This window comes from Pteropus medius, unplaced genomic scaffold, assembly GCF_902729225.1.
Source record: "Pteropus medius unplaced genomic scaffold, Ma_sr-lr_union100, whole genome shotgun sequence".
Classification (NCBI taxonomy): Eukaryota; Metazoa; Chordata; class Mammalia; order Chiroptera; family Pteropodidae; genus Pteropus; species Pteropus medius.
This window is the reverse complement of record NW_024347862.1, coordinates 4,803,072-4,817,748: the sequence shown is the minus strand read 5'-3', so window position 1 is coordinate 4,817,748 and position 14,677 is coordinate 4,803,072. Positions and strand designations below refer to the sequence as shown.

The following is a 14,677-nucleotide window of genomic DNA, read 5'->3' as shown; positions in this document are numbered from 1 at the left end:
AAAAGATGGACAACACAAAAGAGCAGATGAGTAATTGTAGTAAAGAGATAGGCTTAAGAAATAATCAAATGAAAATGCTAGAAGTGAAAAATAAGTAACAAAGTTAAAAAATACTTTTAACAAGATCATCAGAGGTAAGAATCAGGATATATGAAGATAGATCAATATAAGTACCCAAACTGAAACAAAAAGAAAAAAGAAAGAGTCAGGGGGCAGATATTCATTAGATGTGGAACAATATTGAAAAACCTAATGTTTGTGTAATTGAAATTTTATATGAAAAGAGTAAATAGGGCAAAAAATACTTAAGGAAATAATAGCTGAGAACTCCCAAATTAATGACAGACACCAAATCACACATTTAAGAATCTCAGAAAACACCAAGCAAGATGAATACAAAATAAAAAACTAATAAAAACCAACATATACCTAGGCACATCATATCAAACTTCTGAAAACAAAAGACAAAGAGAAAATCTTAAAGGAAGTTAGGGTGAGGGTAGGGAAACACATTACCTACAAAGGAGCAAATATGATAATTACAGTGACTTCTTTTCAGAAATAATACACAGAAGAAGAATATAGAGTGACAACTTCAAAGGACTAGAAGAAAAAAATAGGGTCTATATATAAATCCAACAAAAACATCTTTTGAAAATGAAGAATAAATAAGAACTTTTGCAGACAAAAATAAAGAGAATTTATTTTCAATAGATTTAGTAAACAAGAAAAATTAAAAATAATTCCTCAGACACAAATAATATATCAGACAAAAACTTAGATCTTACACAAAAAAATAAAGAACACAGGAAATAAAATAGATGAAGGCAAATTGAAATTTATTTTCGTGTATGAATTGCTCTAACAACAATTGATTGTCTAAAGAAAAAATTACTAAGAATGTATTGTATTTTTATAGATTATATAAAAGTAATATGTATAAAACCAATGAGAAAAAGGATGGAAAGAATTAGGAATAAACTGCTGTGGATCCTTACACTACATGTGAAATGTTATATTTTTTTTGAATGAGGTACTCCGATTAATTAAAGATGTATACTACAAAACCTAAGGTTACCAGTAAAAAATATATACATATAAATATGTATGCATGTAAAATATTTATACCATATATGTCTATATTTATGATATATATGACATGTACATATATATCATACATAGATGTTCATTTTGTATATGCATATAACACACCTATATTATACATCTACACCTATGAACCACATAACAACCTTTCAGTCGAGACAGACTCCATATACAATGGTGATATACCATATAGCCTAGGTGTATACATACACTCCATGATGTTTGCACAATGATGAAATTGCTTAATTACGCATTTCTCAGAATGCACCTCCATCGTTAAGAAGAACATGCCTGCACATGCATATGGTATAAACACAAATCAATAGAGGAACTAAAATCGTTATTTTAAAAGCTCATATAACCTAAGAGAAAGCAGACAAAAAGAAAAAGAAAACAACAAGATGGTAGATTTCAATTCAACCATATCAATAAACACATTAAATGTAAATGGTCTAAACATACCAGTTAAAAGTCAGAAGTGGATATATTGGATTAAAAAATATATAAGTAAGGCAAGACCCAACTAAATGCTGTCTATCGGAAATGGACTTTAAATATTAAGACATGAAAAGGTTAAAAATTAACTTCAAAGAGAAATTTATCATACAACCTTAATCATAAGAAAGCTTGAGTAGTTACATGACCATCAGACAACATGGTCCTCAGTAAAAGAAATATTATCAGGGGCATTACATAATAATAAGGGGATCAATTTTCCAAGAAGACAAGAATATTAAATGTGTATACACCTAAAAACAGAGCTTCAAAATACATGAAGCAAAAGATGACAGAATAGCAAGGAAATAAAGATATTTCCATGGTTATATTTGGAGATTTTATTCATCTTCAAGTCACTGATAGAACAAATAGACAGAATATCAGTAAGGGTATCTACAGATCTCCTGAATAACACCACCAACCAACATGACATTGTTAGATTTTACAGAGTCCTCAATCCAATGACAGTAAAATACACATTTTTTATATGAACATTCATCGATAGATCATGTCTGCTTGTTTATTCCAGCATAAAACAAACCATAGCATATTTAAAAGAACAGTGTCATAAAAAGTATGTTCTGAGACCATAAGAGAATTGATCTAGAAACTAAGAACATAAAAAGATCTGGAAAAAAAAAAATATATATATATATGTATACATATATATATATATATATATATACATATATATATATATATATATATTGCTGGAGAAGGGAGAAATCTCATAAAATAATTCAAAATTAATGAAAGTAAAAAAAGAATAAGGAAAACAGAAATTGTTATTAGAACATCACAGGAATAATTACTGCAAGCAAGATCAGCTAATGAATGTTAAAACTGGTTGGTAAAAGACTGTGAGGAATAGATATTTGTATAGTATTGAAGTTTCTTCCCAAATATTGCTTTCTTATAAAGGGACAGTGATTTTACAGTGGAGAAACCTGGAAGACATCATCATAATCAAGCTTCATTTTATTAGTAAAGGAACATATTGATATTGTGTATTCCCTGAGCTACTGCACAAAAAGAGCAAATCATCTTTGTGTTCTTCTCAAAAAAAAAAAAAAAAAAATTATGACCTTAATCTAACCATGAGAAAAAAATCAAACAAACTCAAACTGAGATATTCTACAAGTTTCCTGACCAGCACTCTTCAAAAATGTCAAGGTTATTAAAAGAAAAGCAAATGTGGAGGCATTGCCAGATATTGAAGGAAATTAGAGATGGATGACAACTAAATGTAATGAGAGATACTACATTGAGTTATGGAACACAGAAAGGACAGTCGTGGATATGGTGAAATTTGAACAAGATCTGTAGTTTAGTTAGAGATATTGTACAAATGTTAACTTCTTAAGTTTCATAAGTATGCCATCTGGGATGTTAACATGACTCAAAGCAATGTGAGGAGTGTTTGAAATCTCTCTGTATTACATTTTCAAAAGCTTTGTAAGTCTAAAATAATTTCAAAATAAAAAAAATTAAGAAAAAAGTCAGAAAAAAAAGAAAATAAAAAGAAAACATATGTGACATAGAGAACAGATGGCCGTATGGGATACTTAAAGTAATACTTGCCTTTAGTATTAGTGATTAACCACCAATTAAAAGACAATAATTATCACATTGAACGAAAAAGCATGACCTTTCCACTAAGAGAGGATGTATATTAAATATAAAGACATGGGTAGATTAAAAAATTAAAGTGTGGGGAAGTATATGCCATAAAAACAAATAGATCAGTAGAAATTTTGATATCAGGTGGAGTAGACATCAGGACAAGAAATATTATGAAGGAAATAGAGGGATATTTCATAAAGATACACTGGATAGCTAATCATCAAGAAGACATATTTTAAATATGTATGCACTTAAAAATAGATTTTGAAATTTTCAAAAATTATTTGAAGAAAAAATATATGAAGCAAGAACAGAAAAGTTATGCAGACAAATATGTATGCTACTGTTGTTGAGGTGGTTCCAACTCCTGACATGTGACAGGACATGTCTACAATGCCCTGTCCTCAAGAGCCCTACTCAGTTCCTGTAGACTCAGGCCTACGGCTCCTTTTATGGAGTCAAGCCACCTCTTTTTTGGTCTTCCTCTTTTCCTGCAGCCTTCTATTTTCCCCAGCACTATTGTCTTTTCCAATACATACATGTTATTAGAAATTTTAAAATTTCTCTCTCAGTAATAGAACAAGTAGACAGAAAATCAATAAGTATTTAGAAAACCGAACAACACTATCAATCATGTGATCTAATTGAAATTTATAAAACACCACCCTTAACAATTGCAAAAATGCATTCTGTTTAATGCATGGGGAATATTCAATTTGACAGACAATTTGTCAAGCCTTAAATTTAAAAATAAAATAAGTTATACTGAGAATATTTGTTGACTGAAAGAAAATTAATTAGAAATGATTAATAAAAATATATCTCAACAAATGCAAACACAGAAAATTAGACAACATAATCCTGTGTAACCCATGGATCAAAGAAAAGAAAAAACAAGTGTAACTAGAAAAATATTGAACTTATTGAAAACAAGAACACAACCTATAAAAATCTGTGCTATGCAGTTGAAATAATATTACAGAGAACGTTATGATATTGCATGCTTATATTAGAAAATAGAAATACTTAAAATTCAACTAAAATTTCTAAGGTGAAAAAAGAAGATAAAGTAAACCCAAAGTAAGTAAAAGGAAGGAGAAAATAAAGATGAAAGTGGGAATCCTCCAGATTCTGTAGACATAATAACAACAACAACACCAACAACAATAATTTATTATGAAGAACTGCATGCCAAAAAGTTTGGCAATTAAATGAAATAGATGAATTTTTTGAAAGTATATAAATTATCAAAATGAATTAATACAAAATATAAAATTTTAATAGTCCTATGTCTATTAAAATAATTAAAGTTTAAAATTTTTCCACAAATAAAACTTTAGGCTAGGATAAATTTACTTATTAATATTATCAGCATTTAAGTATGAAATAATACTAAAAATATTCAAATTTTTAAAATAGAGAAGGGGAAACATTTTTCCAATTCATTATAGGAAGCCAGAATTATAATAATAGCACAAACAAATAAAATTAATATAAAAGAAAAAGAAAACTGCAGAAAATATCTTCATAAAATGGATCCAAAAGTCTTTAACAAAATATTAGTAAATCAAATATAACAAACATATATACAAATATACGAAGAAATATAAAACATTATGTTGTTTGGATTTATTTAAGCAATGCAAGTATGGTTTAATGTTCATCAATAAATCAATATAATCTACCACATTAACCAAGTAAAGAGGAAACATACTCAACTAAATGGAAGAAAAAGGAATTTCACAAAGGTCCACATCTATTAATGATAAAAAATCTCAGATAAATATGAATAGAAAGGATCTTTCTTAAACTGATAAAGTATAAGACAAACAAGCAAGCAAACAATCAAAGACCTATATATAACATCCTACTTAATTGCAAAAGACTATAGGAATAACGCAAGAATGTACTCTCCCACCTCTTCTTATTTAATATTATACCCAAAGTCCTGGTCTGTAAGGCAAGAGAGATAAATACAAGATATACAGGTTAGAGATTAAGAAATACTCTTTATTCAAGAAATATCTTATTGCTTTACTAGAGAAGGGGCCTTAAAAAAAAAAAAAAAGATCCTACTAGAATATCAATAAGTCACAGGAGATATCTTTTCCTCCTGTGAAGACTGACCTCTATCTGAAACCAGCTCAGCACAAAGCAGCATAATTCACATACCTTAGCCAGAACAAGTCCCAAGGATGAAGTTGGGGGTCTAAGGCTCTGTCTTTCTGCCCAGTCACTCATGGGAGGAAGGACACATCAGCTCACGTAATCTACCAGTTCTCAAGCACCTGCGTTATGGGGGAAAAGAAGTCAAGGCTTACAGATACTAAAGGGCTGCAGAACCAATCCTTTTGTATTTAGCTTTAGAAAGTCAAAGTCAAAGTCCTTCCAGGAGATTTGCCTTACACACTGTGGTATTAAAAATAAAATCTGACGATTGAGCACTAATCAGTACATGGGTACAAGAGAATCACCCTAGATCAGGGAAATAACTATCTGAAAGGATTAGAGTTAACAGTGCATGGCACTCACACAAAATAGGAATAGTGTCTGCTTCCACCAGCCAGATTAGAAAATCTCATAAAACATGGGACACTGACTATAGTACTCAAAGTTCTTATCATTGAACAGAGATGTATTCCAGCTTAAAACATATTAAAAGTAAGACCCAAAGGACAAAACTGACTCCAAGTAACATAACAACTTCCCAGAATATAGCTCAATAATATTTACAGGAATGTAAAAAATTATCCAGCACCTAAAAAGGTAAAATTAACAATGTCCGACATCAAATAAAATTTTCTTGGCATTCAAAAAGGCAGGAATATATGATCCATGATGAGAAAAATCAATTAAAATCAACCAAAAATTAGCATAAATATTAGAATTAGTAAGCATGGACATTAAAACAATTATTATATATATTCTAATGTAAGTAGACAATAAAAGATATAAAAAAGACTTAAATCAAATATTTAGAGATAAAAGGTAAATTGTGCAAAATGCAAAATATATTTGATAGTGAATAATAGCAGATAGGTATCAGAAAAGGAAAAATTAATAAACGTGAAGAAACGATCCAAAATAAATCACAGGAAGAAAAAGGAACAACATATATATACATATATGTATATGTGTGTGTATATATATATATATATAAGGAACAACATATATATGTTATATATATGTGTATATATATGTGTATATATATATACATATATAACATATATGTTATATATACATATATAACATATAAATACATATAAATATGTGTATATATTTGCATATATGTGAGTGTGTGTGTATATATGTGTATATGTGTGTGTATGTGTATATATATATATATATGTGAGAAACAATATCATGAACTTTGAGACAACTTCAACTATTCTAATATATATACGGTTGAAGAATAAGAGAGAAAGAATGGAGACAGAGAAAATATTTGGAGAAATAATGACTTTTTTTTTCAAATTTGGTGAAAACTATTTAGTCATATATTCAAGGTCAACAAAATAAACAGAACATAAATAAAACTCTACCAACATGTACCATAAACTTATTGACAAAAATTTAAAAGCAGCTAGAAAAAAAGACACTTTATATACAATGTAACAAAGATAGAATAAAACAGATTTCTAGTCAGAAATAAAGCAAGTGAGAAAATAGCGAATCGGCTTAAAAGTACTCTACAGTCAGCTTTGTCAGCTTTGAATAATATATCCAGTGAAAATGTTTTTCCAAAACAAAGGCAAAAGAACTTTTTTAAAGCCATACAAAAGCTGAAATAATGCAATTGAATTACCAGCTTCCATTACCAGAAAGACTAAAGGAAATCTTCCATGCAGAATAAAAATTATACTTTTTGGGCACATGGATTGAAATTAAATAAATAAAAACTCCTGATCTGACAGTGATTGCCAAAATGGATAAAAATATCAAGACCTGCTTATATGTTGCATACCAGAAACCCATTTTAGAAACAAAGACAAATAATTTAAAAGTAAAAAGATGGAAAAGTTTATATTGTGCTAGTACTTGTCAAAAGAAGACTAGAGTTATTATATTAATATTATATAAATTTCAGAACAAAGAATATTACTAGAAGAAAAACTACTCCATAATAATAATGATCAGTTCAGCAGGAGCACATAACCATTCTAAAACTTTTTACATCTAGTAACAGAATTTCAAAACAGTGAAGTAGAAACTTTTTAAACTGCAAGGAGAAGTTAAAAAATAATCCACAAGTTTAATCAGTTTTTAATATCTTTCTTTCAATAATTCATAGAATAAGTACGGAGACAATCAGTGAAGATACACATTTGAAAAACACTATATCAGCCAACTTGACCTAATTGACATTTATTACACCTAAAACAGCACAGTAGGCATTTCTTTTCAACTACAGCCAGAATATTTTCTAAAATTAGACCATATTATTAGTCATAAAAAAAAAATCTCAATGAATTTAAAAGAATTAAAGTAATACACAAAGTATGTTATCAGACCACAATGAAACCATATTAGAAATAAATAACAGAAATACCTCTTGAAAATTTTCATTTATCTGGATTCTAAATAATACACTTATAAACAACCTCTCAGATCAAAGTAGAAATCTACATTTCAATTAGAAAATATTTGAGTTGGATAAAAATAAAAACACAGCATTAAACTCAAAGTAAGTTGAAGACAAGAAATGATGCCCTGATTCTACAGGGAGGGAACATGGAAGCTCTGCATTCAGGACCCTATCATAACTCACTCTATGTGCCTCTTCCTTTGACTGGTCCTAATTTATATTTTTATGATAAAATTATAATAAAAACAGTGCTTTCCTGTGTTTTATGAGTCATTATACTAAATTATTAAACTTTAGGAAAGTTGTGGGAACACTCTTGATTTGTAGCTAGTTGGTCAGAAGTGCAGGTGATCTAGGGACTCCAAAGTCTGACCGGCATCAGAAGTGGGGGCAGTCTTGTGTAGGACCCAGCCTTTAAATTACAGGTAGTCAGTGTCAGAGTACATTAGAAATTAAATCAATGTAATTTACTATATTAACAAGCTAAAACAAACTATGTGACTATCTGAATGATGCAGAAAAATAAGTTGATAAAATCCAACATCTATTCATAATAAAAACTCTCAGCTATCAACCTGATACAAGGAATCCATGAAAAACCTATAGTTAACATCACGCTTAATAGTGAAGATTCAATACTCCTCTTCAAAAATTAGTAATAAGAAAAATACACATGGTCCTTATCTTTAAGATTGGAACACCTAAACAAATAAGCAAGAAAATTAAATAAAAGACATCCAGATTGAACAAGAAGTAAAGAAAACTATCTTTCTTCGCAGATGATATGTTTATTTAAGTTTAAAAAAAATTATAAAACAAAACAAAGTAAAACCACATGGTAGAAATAATTAATGTATTTATCAAGTTTTTAGTATACAAATTTATTATACAAAAAACGATTATACCAAGCACTTGAATCTTGGTTTCTAATATTCTCCAATAAAAGAAATCAGTGTTCCCTGAAGAAATGGTTTATTCTAAGACTGAGCAAGAATTAGGCAAGAGAAGACTGGAGCATCTTGTAGTTCCAGACAGGAAGAAATACTAATGATATCAACAGCAACAACAACAAACCTGCAAACCTGATGGAAGTGTGTCAAAGGGATAGAAGAGTCAACTGAAATGTACCCAGTAGCCAAAACTATAATATAATTGAGCAATAAACTAAATAAAGAAGTATTGGATTATAACCTAAAGTATAAAATAAATGTCCATATTTTCATGCTGATATAAGTAAATGATTGAATAAACAAATACATTGGGAAGATGACACAACCTCCCATGCAGAAGAATTCCAAAAATGTTAAGTAGATATTCTGACCTCAAGCAAGGGTAACTTAACTCCCTAGTCCTTAGACGTGGGCTGCATATAGTGACTTTCTTTTAGAGTACAATATGGAAAGGAGGAAAAAAGACCAACTTTACAGTGGGGAAATCTGACAAACACTACCTCATCCATGTGATCAAGCTCAACAATAATAGTGGTAGCTCATGTTGAAAGGATATACCCTTGATAAGATATGATGAGAATGACAATTTACCTCTGTGGTCATCCATCCTCCAAAAATTTATACACTCAATCTAATCATGAGAAAAACAGAGAAATTTCAATTGAGGGACATTCTACAAAACAATTGACTATTACCTCTTAACACTGTCAAATTCATCTAATACAAGGAAAAGCTGAGAAATTGTCATAGCCAGAGGGAGATCAAAAAGAAATGGTGACTAAATGTAGTATGGTCTTCTGGGTGTGATCCTGAAACAGGAAAAGGACATTAGAGAAAAACTAAGGAAATTCGAATAAACTATGGGCTTTAGTCAACTATAATATATCAATATAGGTCTATTAATTGTGATCAATACATCATACTAATATAAGATATTTACAATAGGTGAACCTGGGTGCAGATATCTGGGGAGTCTGTACTATCTTCTCAATTACTTTTGTAAATCTAAAACAGTTCTAAAAAATAAAGTCTATGTGAAAACTTACATTCATGACAAAAAAATAACTGTATCTTGTAATATTAAAAAAAAGTATTTGAAACGAGTATTTTAAAATACTATTTAGAATAAGTTAAAAAGTATAAAATATTTAGCCATAAATCGGGCAAAAGATGTGTAATACTGAAAAGTATAAGACATTGCCGAGAGAAAAGTGCCTAAATAAAAGAGGAAATAAATCTGTCTAGGGGTCATAAGACTCAATATTCTTACCGATTCTCCCCAAACTAATCTATAGATTCAATACAATCCCAAAGCCCCAGCAGTATTATTTTAGAAAATGGTAAAATAATTTTAGAATAAATAAGGAAATGCAAAGACCACACTTAAAGGTTTAACACACTTGACTTAAGACTTAGTGGAACATTGCTCAGCAGTTAAAAAACAAAACAAAACAAAACAAAACAAAACAAAACAAAATAAAACAAAACAAAACAAAAAACTTGCCATTTGCAACACCATGGTTGGAACTATAAGGTATTATACTAAGTGAAATAAGTCTGAAAGAGAAAGACAAATGATTTCATTCATATATAGAATCTAAAAACAAAAAACAAATGAACAAACAAAACAAAAACAGACTCATCAATATAAGAAAAAACTGATGTTTGCCAGAGAGGATGAGGGTGGGTGAAGGGTAATAAATGGTACCCTTCCAGTTATAAAATAAGTAATTCCCAACAGCAGTGTACAAAGTTTCCCTTTTCTCCACATCCTCTCCAAGGCTTATTTCTTGTCTTATTGATAGTAGCCTTTCTAAAAGATGTGAGATTATATATCTCATTGTAGTTTTGATTTTCATTTTTCTTATGGCTAGTGAGGTTGAGCATCTTTTCATATATCTGTTGGCAATCTATATGTCCTCTTGAGAATAGTGTCTATTTACGTCCTCTGCCCATTTTTTAATTAGATTTTTTGTTTCCTTTGTTGTTGAATTGTGTAAGTTCTTTATACATTTTGGATATGAGTTGCTTATCAAAGATATTGTTTACAAATATCTTCTTCCATTTTGTTGATTGCTAAATGAAATAAGTCGGATAGAAAAGGACAAGAACCATAAGATTTCATGCATACCTGGGATGTAAAACAGAAAGCAACAAACGAATAAAGCAAATGAACAAACTCATAGACATAGACAAAAGTATGGTGGTTACCAGAGGGGAGGAGGGGTGAGGGAAGAAAAAAATGTGTAAAGGAGGTCAAATATATGGTGATGGAAGGAGATTAGACTTTGGGTGGTAAGCATACAATGCAATATACAGATGATGTGTTATAGAATTTTACACCTAAAACTTATATAATGTTATTAACCAATGTCACTGCCAATAAATTCAATTAAATAAAAAAATAAAATAAAATAAGCCATGCAGATATAATATACAGCAAAGGGAATATAGTCAATAATATTATAACTTTTTATGATGACAGATGGTTACTAGACTTTCCATGATGATCACATCATAAGGTATGTAAATGTTGAGTCTCTATGCTGCACACCTGAAACTCATATAATATTATATGCCAACTATACTTTAATAAAAAAGTTGCAACGACTTACCATAAAACGACAATAATCAAAACAGTATGGTATTGTCATAAATATAGACAAACAGAACCATGGGAAGAGAATAGAGAGCCCCAAAATAGACTCATATGTGTGTAGATAATTGATTTTTGACAAACGTGCAAAGGCAGTTCAGTGGAGGAAAGAATATCTTTTTAAAAATTGGTGATGGAACAACTGATTATTGATATATTTTTAAAATGAACTCTTTCACACCATATATAAAACTTGACTCAAAAAGGATCATAAAAATAAATGTAAAGCTGAATATTATAAAACTGAGAAAAAAAATCTTTGAAATTGGGCTAGTCAAGATTTCTTAACTCTTGAGCCATAAAACAGACCTTTTGTCGTAAGACTTAGTAAGGATTGAATGCGAGCTAAGTCATCATTTTCCTGTTCTCTGTGAAAATGTCCACTCACAGTCAGAGGTGGCAGTTGTGTCCTTTCACTCTGCTTTTAAGCTATGACCAAGGGGTTTAACTCGGGGTGAATGGATTATTAACAGTGAGCACAGTGCAGAATCTTTTTGATGTGTTTAAGCTTCAGGCTTTCCCTTTTTATGTAAAAATAATTTCTAATTTCTCATCTAAGCAATATCAGTTCCTCTGGTGCCTCCTAATTCTCAAAGTATAAAATGCAGCTTTCTTTATCTGTCAGAGTCCTGCAGACCCTCGGGAAGATGGGTGAAGAAAGCTAAGTCCAGACAAACGCTTATGTCCTTTCAGATGTTTCTTCTCATTGATGTTAGCTCATGATGAGCACATCTGATAGAGTGTGTGTGAGCATGTGAGTGTGCGTGTGTGTGAGAGAGAGACACACACACACACACAGAAACATAGAGAGAGAGAGAAAGAGAGAGAGAGAGAGAGGAAGAGGAAGAGGAAGAGGAAGAGGAAGAGGAAGAGGAAGAGAAAGAAAGAGAAAGAGAAAGAGAAAGAGAAAGAGAAAGAGAAAGAGAAAGAGAAAGAGAAAGAAGGAATACAACACTCCTCTGCTTTGTGTGATCCAGTCCAGAGCTACAGGAAATAAACACCTGGCAGCTCCAGAAGAGAACAGGCAATGCTTTACTTGTGCTCTGCGGAGACCTTGCCTTTTCTTTCCCCACACCTACTTGTTCTCTGAGCTTTTGTCCTGATGTTTTTTCCTTCTAATCTTGGTTCTCAGCTCTGACTTTCATGTTTATCCACAGACCTATAAACTATGACCATTTCCAAATGTAAACTTAAAATATATTTCTCTCAATATTTTTTTTTTCACTTAAAATGGTTTAACCTTGAAACTTTAGCTCCTATTAAACAACTCAGAATCTCAATGCTATAACTGGCATGGTTAACAACAATATGTAAAAACTCAAACCTTATGATTGTGGTCCAGCCTCCACCCAAAACTCTTGTGTCAATCAAAAGAAAAACTACAAGACTAAGTAGATGATAGGGGCAAAGGGGAAATGAAAATCCAGGTCTCCTAACTGGTCATTAAAGTTATCACTATATCCATCTTGTAGTCTTAGGTACCATCAGTGACAGATCATAGGAGGGAAGGCAAGGACCACACTGCCCATTTACCAAGGATCTGCACTGACAGGGAATTGAGGTGGAGGATGGAAGCACCTTGCTGAATTACCAAAGCTTGGAAGCAGCCAGAGGGTGAAAACCACGTTATACTCTTTCTTTCATACAGATACACATGTGCAAGTTCTACGGGCGAATACACACACACACAATAATACCACACACACACACACACACACACATACACACACAATCTTCATAGAGCCATGTGGTAAAATAAAAACTATCTGTTCTGAATACATCTACAGCTACATTGAAAATATCAGTCTTTTAAAAGAGTATTCAGTGCCAGATAGTCAGTGATTTGTAAGCCCCTACCAACAGTAAGATTATGCGTGCTATCGTTTTCACCTTGGGTGGACCCTTTGACACACCCCACTCTGAGCTGCCCTATCTGAGTGGACTGTGCAATCAGGTTGCCAAAGGTCTTAGCACCCAGGTCACATTTGCTAGTTTCCAGGACTCACACTTGTCCTCTGCTCAACTCTCAAATTTGTTGATTTTCAAGGATAGGTCTTATTCTCCTAAAGAGCAGAGACTCTTCCTCCATCTGTTTTTCTTTACCTCCACTCCACACTCCAGTTTGCACCCAGCATAGTGAGCAGCCTAATGGTGCCCAGTAAATACTTCCTGCCTGACTGACTCTCTGGTCTGACCAGCACTCTCTATCCAGTCCTCTCCTGACCTTCATTTCTCCCACACACATGTTAGTTCATGTCAGCCCACCACCACCTACCTTGCTTCTGGGAGGTGAACATCTCACCATGATGCCAGCTGGTGGCTCTCACAAGAGCTCTGCCCCTGTGTCCATATTAGCTGCCAGCATTGGTCATTAAAGGAAAGGCTTCGAGGACACAATCCTATGGTACTCATCTTTTAGGACAAGGCAGAGAAGGAATGGTACAGAAGGGATGAGGTCAGTCTGCTGAGACACTTGTGCCATTCTGGATGCATTCTTCTCCATCTCTCATGGCCTTTCTCTCTCTGAGCCTAACCAGGATCTGAAAACTTAGCATCAGAAGGACAAGTTTGCTTTCCTCAGCCTTTAATTATTCCCTGGGGCTCACTTCCAAAAGAATCAGCCCCGAGTCACGAATTTGCAAATCTAATAATTCCACAGAAGCACCAAGCAACATCACACCAAGTCAGCATTCCTCATCACATTACCATCTGTTAATTTTTGGAAGAAATCACACAACACATTTATTAATTCCCCCTCACCCCCTCAACTCACACTTAGTAATGATGCCATAGAAGCTGGAGAAGATACTGCTCACCACCAGGTCATTGTCTGATCTGCTCCTGCTCCAGCTCTGACTCTCAGCTAATGTGACCTGAAAGTATTGCAGTCCTTCTGGTGTGAACACAACACTCCTTCCAGAAAAGAAGAGTTATGGGGAGTACCGGGAGGGCTTCAATGGAGAGTCAGTGCGCAGACTCATTCCCTAGAAGATGCAATAAAATGGAATTTTCATGAATAAAATATAATTGTGTGATTTCTTTGAGAAATGGATCTCTTAATTTACTGGATCTCCAGATCTACTCAGTACAGAGCTGCCTGGAGCTCACAGGCACAGGAGCGCCAGGTGAGAGTGGGAGGCTGGGTGTTTATGCCCATTGTCTGCAGTAGGCCTCAAAAAAATCTACCCTCAGTACAGGTGCCAAGAATGACCATGACCTCAGCCATAATTTCACTTTGCAAATAAACACCAAGAGCTTTCA

The 14,677-nt window shown here is 32.3% G+C and overlaps 1 long non-coding RNA gene across 3 annotated transcripts in view; it reads right to left on the bottom strand.

The window, feature by feature from the left end:
- LOC120615672 (uncharacterized) overlaps positions 1-14,677 on the bottom strand; it is a 47,666-nt gene that overhangs the window by 18,542 nt on the left and 14,447 nt on the right. Inside the window, exons 1-2 of one of the 3 annotated variants that reach the window (XR_005656340.1) lie at positions 14,190-14,396; positions 5,398-5,513 (exon numbers count right to left, since the gene is read on the bottom strand). This is a non-coding gene — a long non-coding RNA (uncharacterized LOC120615672). Of the gene's footprint in view, positions 1-5,397; positions 5,828-14,189; positions 14,397-14,677 lie in introns of those variants that run through there. The other 2 variants (XR_005656339.1, XR_005656338.1) reach the window with 2 other exon arrangements.